The sequence below is a fragment of the Dendrobium catenatum genome, unplaced genomic scaffold (assembly GCF_001605985.2).
Source record: "Dendrobium catenatum unplaced genomic scaffold, ASM160598v2 fragScaff_scaffold_1066, whole genome shotgun sequence".
NCBI classification, from domain to species: domain Eukaryota; kingdom Viridiplantae; phylum Streptophyta; class Magnoliopsida; order Asparagales; family Orchidaceae; genus Dendrobium; species Dendrobium catenatum.
Window position 1 is genome coordinate 187,871 of NW_021319528.1, and position 7,271 is coordinate 195,141.

Here is a 7,271-nt window from a genome sequence, read left to right on the forward strand (position 1 = left end):
AATGCTCATCCTATTCAAAATATGACAAGTTGTTCCAAGTGCCTCAACCCAAAAATATTTTGGAAGTGAATATTCTACAAATATGACTCTAACAGCTTTAACTAATATTCTATTCTTTCTTTCAACTAAAACATTTTACGGACGGGTGCTAGGTGTGGAAAAATTGTTATCAATTTCTTTCTCTTTAAAAAATCTTTCAATTTTGCATTTTCAAATTCATCTTTATGATCACTTTGAATTGATATAATCTTGCATCTTAGTTTTCTTTGAATCTAAGTAAAAAAATTCTAAATTCTTCAAAAGATTCACTCTTATGAAATGAAAATTTAGCCTAAGTGAATCTAGAAAAATCATCAACAATCAGAAATCCAAAAGTTTACCTCTTAGACTTATAGTGCTAATCGGTCCAAAAAGATCCATTTGAATAACTTCCAATGGTTTCTAGTTCTAGGATCCTTAATTGAATGAAAAGAGGACTTAATCTATTTTTCTAGTAGACATGCATCACACAGATGATCTTTTTTAAAGTCTAGTTCTGGTATTCCTTTAACAAGATATTTTTGGATAATTTTTCTAAGATTTTTATGCCAGCATCACGCAGTCTCCTATGCCATAAACATAATTCTTCACTTATTATTTTGAGATAAAATGCATTAGGAGATTTAATACAATTCAATTTAAGCATGTACATTTTATTAACTCTAAATTAATTCAAAACATCAATTCCATTTTAGCTTATTAAGTAGGTAGTGTGAAAAAAAATTACACTATAACCCTTATTACATAGCTTACTAATAGTCAACAGATTATGCTTTAAGCCTTACATAAGAAAAACATTTTTAATGAAAATATTATTCAAGTTTCCAATCATACTTGTGCCTTACATTTTCTTATTGGTATTGTCTCCCAGTGTAACCTTGCCTCCAATCCTGGCTTCCAGCCATATGATTCGTGTAGTGTCTCTAGTCATATGCGTCAAATATCTATTGTCTTGGTACTGAATGTTCTCATGAGGTCTTATATGAGAGCATTTCTACAAGAAAATCAAATGTTAGTCTTGGGAACCCAAATATGCCTGGGTTCTCCTCTTGACAAAATTAAGCTAAATGAACTTTTGGTATACTTTGTTATATGTATCTTTGGTCTCAACACTAGATATGATTTATTATGTATAGTAAAAGTGTAAGATATATGGCTAGTCATTCCACAAGAAAAACATTTGACTCAAGGAAAGGATTTATCAATCTATGTAAATAATAGTGTATTTTCTAAGGTTTTAATATTTCTGCTTCTTATCAGGATTAAAAAATTATTAAGGTGTGGGTGGAATCCTATTTTCCTTAAGTGCTTTTAATTCAACTTTAAAAAATGAGTTTGAACATTTTTAAATAGCAATGCCAACTTTTAAATAATGCTCTCTACTATCATATTCAGCCATAAATGTATTAAAATCAATTTCAGGTTTAGTGCTGAATGATTTCAATAGTTCATGCAGTTTGTTGAATTCATCAAACTTATCCAATAGTTTCATGTGTTTGCTATCAATCAGTGAGTGTTCTTTCTTAAGGATTTCAAGCTATTTTTTTTAATTCTAGGAAAATCTATGTTTAACCTAGTATGCACTTTTTGAGTTTTCGATATGCAGTATGTACTTTCTTAGAAATATCAAATAGCTCTTCATAAGTTTAGTCAAATTTCTCTTCCTGATTTAACTGATCAAGCTTGTCAGCCATTAAATACAAATTTGTGACTTGCTCCTCAACTTTTACTTCTAAGGAATTCGAGCTGAGTCCATCCAAAAATGCTCTTTGTAATCTCCTCTTCTCATTTATCACATTTTTTTCTCATCTACCTTCCACTTGATAGGATTGGCTTTAAGATTTTGAAATTCATATTTAATGTGTCAAGGATTCCTATATTCATATAAAATAACATTGTTAGAATCCTTAGCATTTTTTGTGAAACTTACCTTTATTCCATTGCTAACATCTCCTTTACTTCCTTTTTATAAAACTCCTAAATTTCCTTTCATCAAGGCAATGTAATCTTCATCTTAAGGCTGAGATTGATCACTCTTCAAGTCATCCACTTTCAACGCTATGTTCTTCTCTTTTCACTTCTCACCTACATCAATCATTCTTTGAGTAACTCCTTACTCATAAGCTATTAGTGATCCAAAAAGATTGCCAATAGAATAAACATTTAAATATTTTTATTCCAATATAGTAGTGATCTTTACATCATAAGCAGTAGGCAAAAAATATAGAATCTTATTTAATTTCTCATAATTTATTAGTTCCCTAACTAAAGCATGCAATTAGGTAACTATTTCAGTTTAACGTGTATACATATCCGTGATTGATTCATTTGGTTTCATGCAAAATAATAATCATGTGCAAAATGTTAAATCTAGATTGTTTCACTTCGTTAGTTCCATCATATGTGATATAAAGTCTATCCCAAATTTCTTTTCCACTTTTATTGGTAGAGACATGTATATAGTCTTCATATTTAAGTGCACAAAAAAATGTGTTCAAACATTTAGCATTTAACTGAGCTAATTCTTTTTCTTCTACACTCGAGTTGGTATATGGTGTTTTAGTTCTAATGCCATCTATAAGTCTAGTTGTCCTAGTGTATCTTTCATGTACTAAAATCAATATGTGATAGTCAAGATATTGAAGAAAAGTAAACATACATATTTTTCAAAAATTTAAAGTGATGTTATCAAACAAGGGGGTCTAGTAATTGAATACCCTTCAAGTGTATTACAATTTTGAAAAGTAGCCATAATTATTTTCAAAATGCTTTTTTAACCTTAATTTTTGAAACTAAGCTCTAATACCACTTGAAAGTCGATTTAGGTTGTTAGACTTGAAGCAATTGTCCAAATGCTAATCAAGAGGGGGGTGAATTAGTAATAAATTTTATAGAAAATCGCTTTATAATTTTAGAAAAATGAAAAATTTAATCAAATTAAAAAAAAACATTTCAACCATAAAAATAAAATGAGTAGAAAAATAAAAATGGGTAAAGTAAAAATACAAAAATTTATTGTGGTTCAGTCTAACTAAACCTACATCCACTTCATGAACACTCCTTCTTCAAGTATTGTACTATTACCAAAGTAACTCTCATTTTACTCCCACAGCAAATCTGATAAGCCTTTACAAAACACCTCTCTTCCACCAATCTACAGTACGGTAGAGTATCTTCATCCTTGCATACTCTACAAGTGTTGGTACAGAATCATCATCCTTTCACACCCTCCTTGTGTCAGCAGAGAACTATCATCTTTTTACACCCTCCTGGTGTTAGTAGGGAACCATCACCCTTTCACACCATCCTGGTGTCGGTAGAGAACCTTTGAGCAACCTTGTGAACCCTTCACAAATTCCACTTGAAAGATCTCTCACCATATTCTCATACACTCTCCCAAAGCACTCTCATACTTACTCTCAAAGAAAAAATGAAGACAGATTTCTTCCACAGTTAATTTTCTGACCATATATATAAAAGACACGAAAAATCATCTAGAAAACTTAAAATTTCAATTTTGATAGTCCACGATCATACAATATGATTGATGATTATATGCACAAATAATTCAAAATTTGCTTATACAATTTAGTACAAACTGATTTCATACTCTGATAGAAGTGTGTCTGAACTGACATCATATAGTATGACTGTTCAAAATTAAACAAATTTGTCCAGTACGATTCATTAAGAATAAATTTTGTACTCTAAAAAACATTTTGTACGAAACCCATATCGTATGGTAGGATATGTTTTCATCAAACCATGTTTCATTTGGTATAAAAATGGATGCAACCATTTCCTAATATGGAAGTTGTCTATACAATCCTAGGATCGTAAAATACAAACATTTCAAGAAATTATACCTGTTTGTAAGGACGAAAATATATGAGACCATTTCATAATATGGATGTCATAATATGAAGGTAACTTCATTTAGTACGAATAAGAATTAGAAAATTTTTCATACAAAGTTTTATTATCAACTTTCTAGAGGAATGCTCAGGTTAAGTTAACCCGTACAAACAAAAATTGTATAGTATAATTAGTTTAAAAATTAAAATTTTTTACAATCCCCTAGTGTGTGCGTGCACGGTTAATCCTAGTCTAATTTGTCTTAAAGTCTTCAACTTTCTTGAGTATGATTTCCCTGAAACATTAGTACACACAAATAATAAAAGAAATATTTCCAATATATGTTAGGAGAATTCTTAATCAATATAATAATATTTTAGAATGCTAAAAAACATACATGGTATAAAAATATAGTTATAAAAACTAAGTTTTGATAGCTGGACCTAAAATCATAGCTTTAATATTAGAATCATAAAAGGAACAATGAGAGAATCTCTGAGGTGAGAAGGGATGGAATTTCCACTAGGAAGATTAACTAGGTGGCCCACATGTGGCTTAGGCAAATTATAAAGAGTTTTAAAGTAATGAATAACATCAAGCGCTATGTCTTCTTGAGAAGTTAAGTGGCCCTCTTTAGTAGTAAGTTAAATAATTCTACAAAATTATTACATGCTTTAATCCTGGCATACATAAAACTAAAGTCATATTCCCCCAAGGAGAGCCATTTAGCTTTGGCCTGATGGATGATTTAGCTACTCCAAGAAACCTAAAAAATAACAAAAGAGGAATAGATACATTTTAAGGTCTCATTGAGGCTAGAGTCAAGCATATTGCTTTGTAGTATAAGCATACAGTTCCTCTAGAAACAATGAAGCTTTGGAGGAAATGATGTTATAAGAAGACCAATTCTCACTCTTAACAAAATTCTTAAGTATTAAAGCCTAGAGTAAAAAACTCCAATAGGACTTCCTTAAAAACCAGTTGAAAAAAGTAGTAATAACTCCTTCCTAAAAATTTTCAAGGTTGCTCCAATAGTTTTTAAAAAGAAACCTATGTTAATTAATAATAGAAGATTCAGAGAAAAGAATAAGCGGAGAGTGGTCTGAATAGTGAGGTGGTTCCACCTTATAGAAGGAGGAAGGAAAATTATCCAGCCAATGATGGCTTACAAACATTCTATCCAATTTAATTTGTATAGGATTATCAATCATTTAGTTAAACCAAGTGAAAAATAAACCAGTAGAAGTAAGATCCAACATACCAGATTTAAAAACCCAATTGTTCATTTCACCAAATCTGCTAAAAAGAATGGGATTACCTCCAAATTTTTCTTTCACATCTCTATAGCAGTTAAAATCCCCCAAGACAATCCAAGGTGTAGAAATAGAGTCGGCAAGGCAAGTTAACAACTTCCAAAGTGGAGCATGATTCAAAGGAGAATTGGTCGCATAAATAATTGGCAATGACCATAGAGACGGAGGTAAAGCACAAAAAGTAAAAGGGTCGTGAATCAGTTGAGGGTGGACAATAATAGGTGAAAATGAAAAAAATAATCAAATTCCATTTCGGTCAGATCCTCTTCGGAGCTGATAATAGCTCATTAGGAAAAATGAGATGAGAGTTCACTTTGACATGTTGTGCATTTTCGAAGAAAAGATCCCTACCTCTGCTTTGCACGACAAGTGATGAGAAGAGATAAGTTGTTCGCAAGCTAACACTTTGTCGAGAGCATTAAATTCTTGGACATTCCAGCACCCAATGTGATGGAGGGTCCTTTAGATTTTGAAGTAGTTTGCATTTTTTTAGCACCTTTAGATTTGGAGGTTTCAGATGATTGAGACTATAAAGTTTTAGAAACTTTAGAAGCCGTATCAGGATGGTTTACCACTTGATATGGAGGATCTTCTTACTGCAAAATCTAAATTTTATTGGGAGAGATGACCTGAGACTTGATGAAAAAGGAACACACAACCTTATAAGTAACATTATGAGCCATATGGGGGAATGTTTCGAGAAAGGGGTAACGAATGGGGAGAAGAAGGACTGTTTGAAAAAGAAGATTCTTCAGTCAGAGAATTAAAATTCGGAATAAGCAATCTTGAAATCAATACCTCAGAAGAAGGGTTTTTGGTTTGAGAAATGAGAGCAGGTAGAGAGGCAGTGGGAGGAACCAACAATGTGGAGGTAGAAGAGATAGAGGGGGATGGTGGGAAAAGTCTATAATAAACTGGGCATGGACAAGAGAAGGCACATGACAAAGAGGGGGTTTTGGTAACAATGGAGGATGGGATAGGTGCTTTATAAGGGGGAGGTGGATGGGTAGCAGCCGTAGAGGGAATTGAGCAGTTTTGATTTAGCAAAGGTTGAGTAGTGTTAGAAATGATACCAAGGGGCCTCAGGTTGGCAGGATGGGAGGGTCAAGATCTAGAAGTGCTTCTTCCATGCGGTTGGTGGGGTTAAGGAACTTTCGATGGAGGGTTCATATGGCACAAGTTGGAAGGATGAACATTAGTGCCATAACCCTGGCAAGGGGCGGGCTTAAAAACATATTGAACCTTAAGGGATACATCATCTCCATCTAGAGAGATCAGAATTTCATCAGGAAGTGAGGAAGTACTCAAAATCAAGACACATACCCTTGAAAAAGTGAGGCAATTTTTCCTCGCAGTGAGAGCATCCACACTCCAGCGGGTGGTCGACGAAGCTAGCAATCTTTGAGATCCCCAAAATGGTTCCAAACTGCTAATGGAAGTTCCATAATCTTGATAAATATGGGGAAGGAGCACATTTCAATTTAAACTTAGGTGTCCACTTCTAAAGGATGAAAGTTCTGCTAAAAAATAACCAGAGGCCACTCAACCAGTTGACATCAAAGCCTTCAGGAGAAAAAAAAATTAAGAGGAAGAACCCATCATTCAATGATAATAGGTCAATTGAGCCTTTAGGGGACAATAACTTGTTAACATAACTTAGGAGACTCATATATATAAGCATGTGCCCAATGAAATATCTAACATGAGAAAGGCTCTTGTCAAAATTCACCAAAGCATGATCATCTGCAGTAAAAGGTTATTTGGTGGTAAGAGTGATAAAGGACAGGGAAAACTCGTCAGCCACCGGGTCATTCTAGGTAAGGTTTAAGATGTAATTTAGGTCAGAGGGCACAAAAATGAGAGGGTAAGATCTCTCAGGGAGGGGTGGAACATCATTAAGGTAAGAAGAAGATAATATAAGAAGAAAGGAGGAGAGGGGGGAGAAACCCCCCTCTAGAGGCTAGTAGCAAAAAAGAGAGGTGGTGGGTAAGAGGAGAAATCCCTAGTCGGGCTCTGACAAAAAAAGGAATTTATGACCAAAATTTTTTCCCTCTCTCTCTCTCT